We start from the raw sequence: 15,153 nt of genomic DNA, 5'->3' as shown, positions 1-15,153 counted from the left end.
CTTATGTATATCAATAAATATTTTCAATAAAATTTAAAATAAATGAGTCAAAATTTTTATCTATTAAATAAATAAAATTAGAATTGTCATTTTTTTGGGGTCAAACTAGATCCTTATATTTTGGCATTTTAAACGCGACTTAACTTAATTTAGATATATTTAATTTTGTGATTGATCTATAAATATACTTCTCGGTCTTTCTTAATTTTAAAACACTATTAGTTCATTTTTAATTTATTATGTCAGAAAAAAATAAGATGAAAATTTATTATCGATCATCGCTTATTGGTCTCGTCATGCTCACAATTCTTCTGCTTGGTACGTATTTACAGCTAATTTATTAATATATTCTAAATAAATTTATTTTGATGCCGTATTATTTAATATACTCATATAACTTGTGTGTCTACTCTGTAATATTGAGTTTGGTATTTTCCAAAATAATCAATGATCAAGAAAAAGAAGTTTAAACTTTCAAATTAGTCAACAAATATACAAATAAACTCCGCCAAGCATATGTTAATAAAAAGAAATTTATATTCTAAATACAAAAAAAACTAAAATTATGTTTTAATTATTAAAAACATGAGTAGTGGTGAATGCTCAAAAAGGTGGACCAGTCCGAAAACAATGTGTTGAACAATACCCGGACCCAAATGGAAAATGTGATATCGACCAATGTAAAGCCCAATGTGCCAAAAACAGAAAAGGAGGGCTAGCTAGATGCATTGATACTGGCAAAGGACACATGCAATGCAGATGCGATTATCATTGTTGATTTTTATCTACGTTGAAACTCAAATAATATTTATAATAATACAATAATACTGCCTCATTATCAATGAAAAGAATTTAAATATTAATAATTTTTTTGGTGATTGTTGTGTAATAAGGTGTACTAGATTACTAAATATAAATCCAAATTCACATATTTCTGTCTTTTTGTATAATAACATGAAATAACCAAAAAAATTAAATGAGAATTAGCAGTTATTTCATATAGAAGCTGAAAGATTTTTTTTATTTTAACATTCAACCATTTATCATTTTCACAATCAAAATCAGATTTTTTAAGATATTTATATTTCAAAGAAATTTAACAAAAAAAAAGTGTTAACCATTTCATTGGAATCAACAAAAGCAAGAATCACATTTATCTTAAATATAACTGAGGAAGATGCATTGATACATGCCAAGGACACATGCAATGCAGACGCGATTATCATTGTTAATTTTTATCTACGTCGAAACTCAAAGCAATATTTATAATATTGGAATAATACTACCACTTTATCAATGAAAACAATTACAATATTAATAATTTTGTTGGTGATTGTTGTGTAATAAGGTGTACTAGATTACTAAATAAAAATAACAAATTTGCATATTTCTGTCTTATTGTACAATAACGTGAAATAACCAAAAAAATAAATGAGAATTAGTAGTTATTTCATATAGAAGCTGGAAGAATTTTTTTTAAACATTTTACCATTTATCAATTTCACGATCAAAATCAGATTTTTAAAGATATTTATATTCCAAAGAGATTTAACAAAAAAAAAAGTGTTAACCATTTCACTGGAATCAGCAAAAGCAAGAATCACATTTGTTTTATGAATTCATGTTCGGCTGCGGTTTTGGAAGAGTTTCCTGATATCATCCTTGTTTATAGATATAGTGATGAATACATGGTCTAAAGCTCACTTTCTTGTCTTTGTTTGTCTTACACTCACTCTATATATCACCTTTATCTCTTTTCAATTGTTTTACGCAGCTTTGTACTCAAGAAAACCTCAAGATTCTAACAGGACGAGCCAGATATATTGATCTCATGTAAGCTTTTTTCTCCAATATTCTGTAGTTCGCCTTCTCCGAATATTGAAACACAGAGCTCCTGGTGTAGAAACATTAATGAACCCTTTATCAAACCACCGTACCCAAAGGACTTCCACTCTAATGAATTTGCTTATGTAACTTTTCTTACGTGTCACTTATATATGTAATATTGTTAAAAATGTATATAAATATATATATATATATATATATATATATATAATCTTTTTATATTTCACTTTAAAAAAGAAATTTTACTTTATTAGACCAAATTACCATTAATCATTTATTTTTCGGTTTCTGTTTTTTGTTTTAACTAGGTATTGTATAAATTTTGAATTTGTGACTTCATAGAATTTGATTTCTTATGTATATCGATAAATATTTTCAATAAAATTTAAAATAAATGAGTCAAACTTTTTATCTATTAAATAAATAAAATTAGAATTGTCATTTTTTTGGGGTCAAACTAGATCCTTATATTTTGGCATTTTAAACGCCACTTAACTTAATTTAGATATATTTAATTTTGTGATTGATCTATAAATATACTTCTCGGTCTTTCTTAATTTTAAAACACTATTAGTTCATTATTTAATTTATTCTGTCAGAAAAAAAAAATAAGATGAAAATTTATTATCGATCATCTCTTATTGGTCTCGTCATGCTCACAATTCTTCTGCTTGGTACGTATTTACAGCTAATTTATTAATATATTCTAAATGAATTTATTTTGATGCCGTATTATTTAATATACTCATATAACTTGTGTGTCTACTCTGTAATATTGAGTTTGGTATTTTCCAAGAATAATCAATGATCAAGAAAAAGATGTTTAAACTTTCAAAGTAGTCAACAAATATACAAAACAAATCCGCCAAGCGTATGTTAATAAAAAGAAATTTATATTCTATATACAAAAAACTAAAATTATGTTTTAATTATTAAAAACAGGAGTAGTGGCGAATGCTCAAAAAGGAGGACCAGTCCGAAAACAATGTGTTGAACAATACCCGGACCCAAATGGAAAATGTGTTATCGACCAATGTAAAGCCCAATGTGCCAAAAACAGAAAAGGAGGGCTAGCTAGATGCATTGATACTGGCAAAGGACACATGCAATGCAGATGCGATTATCATTGTTGATTTTTATCTACGTTGAAACTCAAATAATATTTATAATAATACAATAATACTGCCTCATTATCAATGAAAAGAATTTATATATTAATAATTTTGTTGGTGATTGTTGTGTAATAAGGTGTACTAGATTACTAAATATAAATCCAAATTCACATATTTCTGTCTTTTTGTACAATAACGTGAAATAACCAAAAAAATTAAATGAGAATTAGTAGTTATTTCATATAGAAGCGGAAAGAAATTTTTTATTTTAACATTTAACCATTTATCATTTTCACAATCAAAATCAGATTTTTTAAGATATTTATATTTCAAAGAGATTTAACAAAAAAAAGTGTTAACCATTTCATTGGAATCAACAAAAGCAAGAATCACATTTATCTTAAATATAACTGAGGTAGATGCATTGATACATGCCAAGGACACATGCAATGCAGATGCGATTATCATTGTTGATTTTTATCTACGTTGAAACTCAAAACAATATTTATAATTTTGCAATAATACTACCACTTTATCAATGAAAAGAATTACAATATTAAATTGTTGTGTAATAAGGTGTACTAGATTACTAAATAAAAATAACAAATTTGCATATTTCTGTCTTATTGTACAATAACGTGAATTAACCAAAAAAATAAATGAGAATTAGTAGTTATTTCATATAGAAGCTGAAAGAATTTTTTTTTTACATTTTACCATTTATCAATTTCACAATCAAAATCAGATTTTTAAAGATATTTATATTCCAAAGAGATTTTACAAAAAAAAAAAGTGTTAACCATTTCACTGGAATCAGCAAAAGCAAGAATCACATTTATTTTATGAATTCATGTTCGGCTGCGGTTTTGGAAGAGTTTCCTGATATAATCTTTGCTTATAGATATAGTGATGAATACATGGTCTAATGCTCACTTTCTTGTTTTTGTTTGTCTTACACTCACTCTATATATCACCTTTATCTCTTTTCAATTGTTTTACGCAGCTTTGTACTCAAGAAAACATCAAGATTCTAACAGGACGAGCCAGATATATTGATCTCATGTAAGCCTTTTTCTCCAATATTCTGTAGTTCGCCTTCTCCGAATATTGAAACACAGAACTCCTGGTGTAGAAACATTAATGAACCCTTTATCAAACCACCGTACCCAAAGGACTTCCACTCTAATGAATTTGCTTATGTAACTTTTCTTACGTGTCACTTATATATGTAATATTGTTAAAAATGTATATAAATATATATATATACATATATATATAATATTTTTATATTTCACTTTAAAAAAGAAATTTTACTTTATTAGACCAAATTACCATTAATCATTTATTTTTCGGTTTCTGTTTTTTGTTTTAACTAGGTATTGTATAAATTTTGAATTTGTGACTTCATAGAATTTGATTTCTTATGTATATCGATAAATATTTTCAATAAAATTTAAAATAAATGAGTCAAACTTTTTATCTATTAAATAAATAAAATTAGAATTGTCATTTTTTTGGGGTCAAACTAGATCCTTATATTTTGGCATTTTAAACGCCACTTAACTTAATTTAGATATATTTAATTTTGTGATTGATCTATAAATATACTTCTCGGTCTTTCTTAATTTTAAAACACTATTAGTTCATTATTTAATTTATTCTGTCAGAAAAAAAAATAAGATGAAAATTTATTATCGATCATCGCTTATTGGTCTCGTCATGCTCACAATTCTTCTGCTTGGTACGTATTTACAGCTAATTTATTAATATATTCTAAATGAATTTATTTTGATGCCGTATTATTTAATATACTCATATAACTTGTGTGTCTACTCTGTAATATTGAGTTTGGTATTTTCCAAGAATAATCAATGATCAAGAAAAAGATGTTTAAACTTTCAAAGTAGTCAACAAATATACAAAAAAACTCCGCCAAGCGTATGTTAATAAAAAGAAATTTATATTCTATATACAAAAAACTAAAATTATGATTTAATTATTAAAAACAGGAGTAGTGGCGAATGCTCAAAAAGGAGGACCAGTCCGAAAACAATGTGTTGAACAATACCCGGACCCAAATGGAAAATGTGTTATCGACCAATGTAAAGCCCAATGTGCCAAAAACAGAAAAGGAGGGTTAGCTAGATGCATTGATACTGGCAAAGGACACATGCAATGCAGATGCGATTATCATTGTTGATTTTTATCTACGTTGAAACTCAAATAATATTTATAATAATACAATAATACTGCCTCATTATCAATGAAAAGAATTTATATATTAATAATTTTGTTGGTGATTGTTGTGTAATAAGGTGTACTAGATTACTAAATATAAATCCAAATTCACATATTTCTGTCTTTTTGTACAATAACGTGAAATAACCAAAAAAATTAAATGAGAATTAGTAGTTATTTCATATAGAAGCGGAAAGAAATTTTTTATATTAACATTTAACCATTTATCATTTTCACAATCATAATCAGATTTTTTAAGATATTTATATTTCAAAGAGATTTAACAAAAAAAAGTGTTAACCATTTCATTGGAATCAACAAAAGCAAGAATCACATTTATCTTAAATATAACTGAGGTAGATGCATTGATACATGCCAAGGACACATGCAATGCAGATGCGATTATCATTGTTGATTTTTATCTACGTTGAAACTCAAAACAATATTTATAATTTTGCAATAATACTACCACTTTATCAATGAAAAGAATTACAATATTAAATTGTTGTGTAATAAGGTGTACTAGATTACTAAATAAAAATAACAAATTTGCATATTTCTGTCTTATTGTACAATAACGTGAATTAACCAAAAAAATAAATGAGAATTAGTAGTTATTTCATATAGAAGCTGAAAGATTTTTTTTTTTACATTTTACCATTTATCAATTTCACAATCAAAATCAGATTTTTAAAGATATTTATATTCCAAAGAGATTTTACAAAAAAAAAAGTGTTAACCATTTCACTGGAATCAGCAAAAGCAAGAATCACATTTATTTTATGAATTCATGTTCGGCTGCGGTTTTGGAAGAGTTTCCTGATATCATCTTTGCTTATAGATATAGTGATGAATACATGGTCTAATGCTCACTTTCTTGTTTTTGTTTGTCTTACACTCACTATATATCACCTTTATCTCTTTTCAATTGTTTTACGCAGCTTTGTACTCAAGAAAACCTCAAGATTCTAACAGGACGAGCCAGATATATTGATCTCATGTAAGCCTTTTTCTCCAATATTATGTAGTTCGCCTTCTCCGAATATTGAAACACAGAACTCCTGGTGTAGAAACATTAATGAACCCTTTATCAAACCACCGTACCCAAAGGACTTCCACTCTAATGAATTTGCTTATGTAACTTTTCTTACGTGTCACTTATATATGTAATATTGTTAAAAATGTATATAAATATATATATATATATATATATATATATATATATATATATATATATAATCTTTTTATATTTCACTTTAAAAAAGAAATTTTACTTTATTAGACCAAATTACCATTAATCATTTATTTTTCGGTTTCTGTTTTTTTGTTTTAACTAGGTATTGTATAAATTTTGAATTTGTGACTTCATAGAATTTGATTTCTTATGTATATCGATAAATATTTTCAATAAAATTTAAAATAAATGAGTCAAACTTTTTATCTATTAAATAAATAAAATTAGAATTGTCATTTTTTTGGGGTCAAACTAGATCCTTATATTTTGGCATTTTAAACGCCACTTAACTTAATTTAGATATATTTAATTTTGTGATTGATCTATAAATATACTTCTCGGTCTTTCTTAATTTTAAAACACTATTAGTTCATTATTTAATTTATTCTGTCAGAAAAAAAATAAGATGAAAATTTATTATCGATCATCGCTTATTGGTCTCGTCATGCTCACAATTCTTCTGCTTGGTACGTATTTACAGCTAATTTATTAATATATTCTAAATGAATTTATTTTGATGCCGTATTATTTAATATACTCATATAACTTGTGTGTCTACTCTGTAATATTGAGTTTGGTATTTTCCAAGAATAATCAATGATCAAGAAAAAAATGTTTAAACTTTCAAAGTAGTCAACAAATATACAAAAAAACTCCGCCAAGTGTATGTTAATAAAAAGAAATTTATATTCTATATACAAAAAACTAAAATTATGATTTAATTATTAAAAACAGGACTAGTGGCGAATGCTCAAAAAGGAGGACCAGTCCGAAAACAATGTGTTGAACAATACCCGGACCCAAATGGAAAATGTGTTATCGACCAATGTAAAGCCCAATGTGCCAAAAACAGGAAAGGAGGGTTAGCTAGATGCATTGATACTGGCAAAGGACACATGCAATGCAGATGCGATTATCATTGTTGATTTTTATCTACGTTGAAACTCAAATAATATTTATAATAATACAATAATACTGCCTCATTATCAATGAAAAGAATTTATATATTAATAATTTTGTTGGTGATTGTTGTGTAATAAGGTGTACTAGATTGATTACTAAATATAAATCCAAATTCACATATTTCTGTCTTTTTGTACAATAACGTGAAATAACCAAAAAAGTTAAATGAGAATTAGTAGTTATTTCATATAGAAGCGGAAAGAAATTTTTTATTTTAACATTTAACCATATCATTTTCACAATCAAAATCAGATTTTTTAAGATATTTATATTTCAAAAAGATTTAACAAAAAAAAGTGTTAACCATTTCATTGGAATCAACAAAAGCAAGAATTACATTTATCTTAAATATAACTGAGGTAAATGCATTGATACATGCCAAGGACACATGCAATGCAGATGCGATTATCATTGTTGATTTTTATCTACGTTGAAACTCAAAACAATATTTATAATTTTGCAATAATACTACCACTTTATCAATGAAAAGAAATACAATATTAAATTGTTGTGTAATAAGGTGTACTAGATTACTAAATAAAAATAACAAATTTGCATATTTCTGTCTTATTGTACAATAATGTGAATTAACCAAAAAAATAAATGAGAATTAGTAGTTATTTCATATAGAAGCTGAAAGAATTTTTTTTTACATTTTACCATTTATCAATTTCACAATCAAAATCAGATTTTTAAAGATATTTATATTCCAAAGAGATTTTACAAAAAAAAAAGTGTTAACCATTTCACTGGAATCAGCAAAAGCAAGAATCCCATTTATTTTATGAATTCATGTTCGGCTGCGGTTTTGGAAGAGTTTCCTGATATCATCTTTGCTTATAGATATAGTGATGAATACATGGTCTAATGCTCACTTTCTTGTTTTTGTTTGTCTTACACTCCCTCTATATATCATATTTATCTCTTTTCAATTGTTTTACGCAGCTTTGTACTCAAGAAAACCTCAAGATTCTAACAGGACGAGCCAGATATATTGATCTCATGTAAGCCTTTTTCTCCAATATTCTGTAGTTCGCCTTCTCCGAATATTGAAACACAGAACTCCTGGTGTAGAAACATTAATGAACCCTTTATCAAACCACCGTACCCAAAGGACTTCCACTCTAATGAATTTGCTTATGTAACTTTTCTTACGTGTCACTTATATATGTAATATTGTTAAAAATATATATAAATATATATATATATATATATATATAGATATATATAATCTTTTTATATTTCACTTTTAAAAAGAAATTTTACTTTATTAGACCAAATTACCATTAATCATTTATTTTTCGGTTTCTGTTTTTTGTTTTAACTAGGTATTGTATAAATTTTGAATTTGTGACTTCATTGAATTTGATTTCTTATGTATATCGATAAATATTTTCAATAAAATTTAAAATAAATGAGTCAAACTTTTTATCTATTAAATAAATAAAATTAGAATTGTCATTTTTTTGGGGTCAAACTAGATCCTTATATTTTGGCATTTTAAACGCCACTTAACTTAATTTAGATATATTTAATTTTGTGATTGATCTATAAATATACTTCTCGGTCTTTCTTAATTTTAAAACACTATTAGTTCATTATTTAATTTATTCTGTCAGAAAAAAAAATAAGATGAAAATTTATTATCGATCATCGCTTATTGGTCTCGTCATGCTCACAATTCTTCTGCTTGGTACGTATTTACAGCTAATTTATTAATATATTCTAAATGAATTTATTTTGATGCCGTATTATTTAATATACTCATATAACTTGTGTGTCTACTCTGTAATATTGAGTTTGGTATTTTCCAAGAATAATCAATGATCAAGAAAAAGATGTTTAAACTTTCAAAGTAGTCAACAAATATGCAAAAAAACACCGCCAAGCGTATGTTAATAAAAAGAAATTTATATTCTATATACAAAAAGCTAAAATTATGTTTTAATTATTAAAAACAGGAGTAGTGGCGAATGCTCAAAAAGGAGGACCAGTCCGAAAACAATGTGTTGAACAATACCCGGACCCAAATGGAAAATGTGTTATCGACCAATGTAAAGCCCAATGTGCCAAAAACAGAAAAGGAGGGCTAGCTAGATGCATTGATACTGGCAAAGGACACATGCAATGCAGATGCGATTATCATTGTTGATTTTCATCTACGTTGAAACTCAAATAATATTTATAATAATACAATAATACTGCCTCATTATCAATGAAAAGAATTTATATATTAATAATTTTGTTGGTGATTGTTGTGTAATAAGGTGTACTAGATTACTAAATATAAATCCAAATTCACATATTTCTGTCTTTTTGTACAATAACGTGAAATAACCAAAAAAATTAAATGAGAATTAGTAGTTATTTCATATAGAAGCGGAAAGAAATTTTTTATTTTAACATTTAACCATTTATCATTTTCACAATCAAAATCAGATTTTTTAAGATATTTATATTTCAAAGAGATTTAACAAAAAAAAGTGTTAACCATTTCATTGGAATCAACAAAAGCAAGAATCACATTTATCTTAAATATAACTGAGGTAGATGCATTGATACATGCCAAGGACACATGCAATGCAGATGCGATTATCATTGTTGATTTTTATCTACGTTGAAACTGAAAACAATATTTATAATTTTGCAATAATACTACCACTTTATCAATGAAAAGAATTACAATATTAAATTATTGTGTAATAAGGTGTACTAGATTACTAAATAAAAATAACAAATTTGCATATTTCTGTCTTATTGTACAATAACGTGAATTAACCAAAAAAATAAATGAGAACTAGTAGTTATTTCATATAGAAGCTGAAAGAATTTTTTTTTTACATTTTACCATTTATCAATTTCACAATCAAAATCAGATTTTTAAAGATATTTATATTCCAAAGAGATTTTACAAAAAAAAAAAGTGTTAACCATTTCACTGGAATCAGCAAAAGCAAGAATCACATTTATTTTATGAATTCATGTTCGGCTGCGGTTTTGGAAGAGTTTCCTGATATCATCTTTGCTTATAGATATAGTGATGAATACATGGTCTAATGCTCACTTTCTTGTTTTTGTTTGTCTTACACTCACTCTATATATCACCTTTATCTCTTTTCAATTGTTTTACGCAGCTTTGTACTCAAGAAAACCTCAAGATTCTAACAGGACGAGCCAGATATATTGATCTCATGTAAGCCTTTTTCTCCAATATTATGTAGTTCGCCTTCTCCGAATATTGAAACACAGAACTCCTGGTGTAGAAACATTAATGAACCCTTTATCAAACCACCGTACCCAAAGGACTTCCACTCTAATGAATTTGCTTATGTAACTTTTCTTACGTGTCACTTATATATGTAATATTGTTAAAAATGTATATAAATATATATATATATATACATATATATATAATCTTTTTATATTTCACTTTAAAAAAGAAATTTTACTTTATTAGACCAAATTACCATTAATCATTTATTTTTCGGTTTCTGTTTTTTGTTTTAACTAGGTATTGTATAAATTTTGAATTTGTGACTTCATAGAATTTGATTTCTTATGTATATCGATAAATATTTTCAATAATATTTAAAATAAATGAGTCAAACTTTTTATCTATTAAATAAATAAAATTAGAATTGTCATTTTTTTGGGGTCAAACTAGATCCTTATATTTTGGCATTTTAAACGCCACTTAACTTAATTTAGATATATACTTAATTTAGATATATTTAATTTTGTGATTGATCTATAAATATACTTCTCGGTCTTTCTTAATTTTAAAACACTATTAGTTCATTATTTAATTTATTCTGTCAGAAAAAAAAATAAGATGAAAATTTATTATCGATCATCGCTTATTGGTCTCGTCATGCTCACAATTCTTCTGCTTGGTACGTATTTACAGCTAATTTATTAATATATTCTAAAGGAATTTATTTTGATGCCGTATTATTTAATATACTCATATAACTTGTGTGTCTACTCTGTAATATTGAGTTTGGTATTTTCCAAGAATAATCAATGATCAAGAAAAAAATGTTTAAACTTTCAAAGTAGTCAACAAATATACAAAAAAACTCCGCCAAGTGTATGTTAATAAAAAGAAATTTATATTCTATATACAAAAAACTAAAATTATGATTTAATTATTAAAAACAGGACTAGTGGCGAATGCTCAAAAAGGAGGACCAGTCCGAAAACAATGTGTTGAACAATACCCGGACCCAAATGGAAAATGTGTTATCGACCAATGTAAAGCCCAATGTGCCAAAAACAGAAAAGGAGGGTTAGCTAGATGCATTGATACTGGCAAAGGACACATGCAATGCAGATGCGATTATCATTGTTGATTTTTATCTACGTTGAAACTCAAATAATATTTATAATAATACAATAATACTGCCTCATTATCAATGAAAAGAATTTATATATTAATAATTTTGTTGGTGATTGTTGTGTAATAAGGTGTACTAGATTGATTACTAAATATAAATCCAAATTCACATATTTCTGTCTTTTTGTACAATAACGTGAAATAACCAAAAAAGTTAAATGAGAATTAGTAGTTATTTCATATAGAAGCGGAAAGAAATTTTTTATTTTAACATTTAACCATATCATTTTCACAATCAAAATCAGATTTTTTAAGATATTTATATTTCAAAAAGATTTAACAAAAAAAAGTGTTAACCATTTCATTGGAATCAACAAAAGCAAGAATTACATTTATCTTAAATATAACTGAGGTAAATGCATTGATACATGCCAAGGACACATGCAATGCAGATGCGATTATCATTGTTGATTTTTATCTACGTTGAAACTCAAAACAATATTTATAATTTTGCAATAATACTACCACTTTATCAATGAAAAGAAATACAATATTAAATTGTTGTGTAATAAGGTGTACTAGATTACTAAATAAAAATAACAAATTTGCATATTTCTGTCTTATTGTACAATAATGTGAATTAACCAAAAAAATAAATGAGAATTAGTAGTTATTTCATATAGAAGCTGAAAGAATTTTTTTTTACATTTTACCATTTATCAATTTCACAATCAAAATCAGATTTTTAAAGATATTTATATTCCAAAGAGATTTTACAAAAAAAAAAAGTGTTAACCATTTCACTGGAATCAGCAAAAGCAAGAATCCCATTTATTTTATGAATTCATGTTCGGCTGCGGTTTTGGAAGAGTTTCCTGATATCATCTTTGCTTATAGATATAGTGATGAATACATGGTCTAATGCTCACTTTCTTGTTTTTGTTTGTCTTACACTCCCTCTATATATCATATTTATCTCTTTTCAATTGTTTTACGCAGCTTTGTACTCAAGAAAACCTCAAGATTCTAACAGGACGAGCCAGATATATTGATCTCATGTAAGCCTTTTTCTCCAATATTCTGTAGTTCGCCTTCTCCGAATATTGAAACACAGAACTCCTGGTGTAGAAACATTAATGAACCCTTTATCAAACCACCGTACCCAAAGGACTTCCACTCTAATGAATTTGCTTATGTAACTTTTCTTACGTGTCACTTATATATGTAATATTGTTAAAAATATATATAAATATATATATATATATATATATATATATAGATATATATAATCTTTTTATATTTCACTTTTAAAAAGAAATTTTACTTTATTAGACCAAATTACCATTAATCATTTATTTTTCGGTTTCTGTTTTTTGTTTTAACTAGGTATTGTATAAATTTTGAATTTGTGACTTCATTGAATTTGATTTCTTATGTATATCGATAAATATTTTCAATAAAATTTAAAATAAATGAGTCAAACTTTTTATCTATTAAATAAATAAAATTAGAATTGTCATTTTTTTGGGGTCAAACTAGATCCTTATATTTTGGCATTTTAAACGCCACTTAACTTAATTTAGATATATTTAATTTTGTGATTGATCTATAAATATACTTCTCGGTCTTTCTTAATTTTAAAACACTATTAGTTCATTATTTAATTTATTCTGTCAGAAAAAAAAAATAAGATGAAAATTTATTATCGATCATCGCTTATTGGTCTCGTCATGCTCACAATTCTTCTGCTTGGTACGTATTTACAGCTAATTTATTAATATATTCTAAATGAATTTATTTTGATGCCGTATTATTTAATATACTCATATAACTTGTGTGTCTACTCTGTAATATTGAGTTTGGTATTTTCCAAGAATAATCAATGATCAAGAAAAAGATGTTTAAACTTTCAAAGTAGTCAACAAATATGCAAAAAAACACCGCCAAGCGTATGTTAATAAAAAGAAATTTATATTCTATATACAAAAAGCTAAAATTATGTTTTAATTATTAAAAACAGGAGTAGTGGCGAATGCTCAAAAAGGAGGACCAGTCCGAAAACAATGTGTTGAACAATACCCGGACCCAAATGGAAAATGTGTTATCGACCAATGTAAAGCCCAATGTGCCAAAAACAGAAAAGGAGGGCTAGCTAGATGCATTGATACTGGCAAAGGACACATGCAATGCAGATGCGATTATCATTGTTGATTTTTATCTACGTTGAAACTCAAATAATATTTATAATAATACAATAATACTGCCTCATTATCAATGAAAAGAATTTATATATTAATAATTTTGTTGGTGATTGTTGTGTAATAAGGTGTACTAGATTACTAAATATAAATCCAAATTCACATATTTCTGTCTTTTTGTACAATAACGTGAAATAACCAAAAAAATTAAATGAGAATTAGTAGTTATTTCTTATAGAAGCGGAAAGAAATTTTTTATTTTAACATTTAACCATTTATCATTTTCACAATCAAAATCAGATTTTTTAAGATATTTATATTTCAAAGAGATTTAACAAAAAAAAGTGTTAACCATTTCATTGGAATCAACAAAAGCAAGAATCACATTTATCTTAAATATAACTGAGGTAGATGCATTGATACATGCCAAGGACACATGCAATGCAGATGCGATTATCATTGTTGATTTTTATCTACGTTGAAACTGAAAACAATATTTATAATTTTGCAATAATACTACCACTTTATCAATGAAAAGAATTACAATATTAAATTATTGTGTAATAAGGTGTACTAGATTACTAAATAAAAATAACAAATTTGCATATTTCTGTCTTATTGTACAATAACGTGAATTAACCAAAAAAATAAATGAGAACTAGTAGTTATTTCATATAGAAGCTGAAAGAATTTTTTTTTTACATTTTACCATTTATCAATTTCACAATCAAAATCAGATTTTTAAAGATATTTATATTCCAAAGAGATTTTACAAAAAAAAAAAAGTGTTAACCATTTCACTGGAATCAGCAAAAGCAAGAATCACATTTATTTTATGAAATCATGTTCGGCTGCGGTTTTGGAAGAGTTTCCTGATATCATCTTTGCTTATAGATATAGTGATGAATACATGGTCTAATGCTCACTTTCTTGTTTTTGTTTGTCTTACACTCACTCTATATATCACCTTTATCTCTTTTCAATTGTTTTACGCAGCTTTGTACTAAAGAAAACCTCAAGATTCTACCAGAGACGAGCCATATATTATTGATCTCATGTAAGCCTTTTTCTCCAATATTCTGTAATTCGCCTTCTCCGGATATTGAAACTCAGACCTCCTGGTGTAGAAACATTAATGAACCCTTTATCAAACCACCGTACCAAAAGGACTTCCACTCTAATGAATTTGCTTATGTAACTTTTCTTACGTGTCACTTATATATGTAA

The 15,153-nt window shown here is 26.3% G+C and overlaps 3 long non-coding RNA genes across 3 annotated transcripts; all 3 read left to right on the top strand.

The window, feature by feature from the left end:
* Positions 1–228: 228 nt before the first annotated feature.
* On the top strand, positions 229–2,896 carry LOC125609391. Its single transcript, XR_007339710.1, has 2 exons — positions 229–318; positions 2,788–2,896. It is a non-coding gene; the product is annotated as an uncharacterized LOC125609391 (long non-coding RNA).
* A 1,394-nt stretch (positions 2,897–4,290) lies between these two features.
* On the top strand, positions 4,291–5,075 carry LOC125609389. The gene is made up of 3 exons (XR_007339707.1): positions 4,291–4,698; positions 4,821–4,895; positions 4,967–5,075. It is a non-coding gene; the product is annotated as an uncharacterized LOC125609389 (long non-coding RNA).
* A 1,456-nt stretch (positions 5,076–6,531) lies between these two features.
* LOC125609388 lies at positions 6,532–9,462 on the top strand. Its single transcript, XR_007339706.1, has 2 exons — positions 6,532–6,896; positions 9,354–9,462. It is a non-coding gene; the product is annotated as an uncharacterized LOC125609388 (long non-coding RNA).
* Positions 9,463–15,153: the final 5,691 nt, after the last annotated feature.

The sequence above is a fragment of the Brassica napus genome, chromosome A5 (assembly GCF_020379485.1).
Source record: "Brassica napus cultivar Da-Ae chromosome A5, Da-Ae, whole genome shotgun sequence".
In the NCBI taxonomy this organism is placed as follows: domain Eukaryota; kingdom Viridiplantae; phylum Streptophyta; class Magnoliopsida; order Brassicales; family Brassicaceae; genus Brassica; species Brassica napus.
The sequence above is the reverse complement of the archived record's forward strand: the minus strand, read 5'-3'. Positions and strand labels throughout refer to the sequence as shown.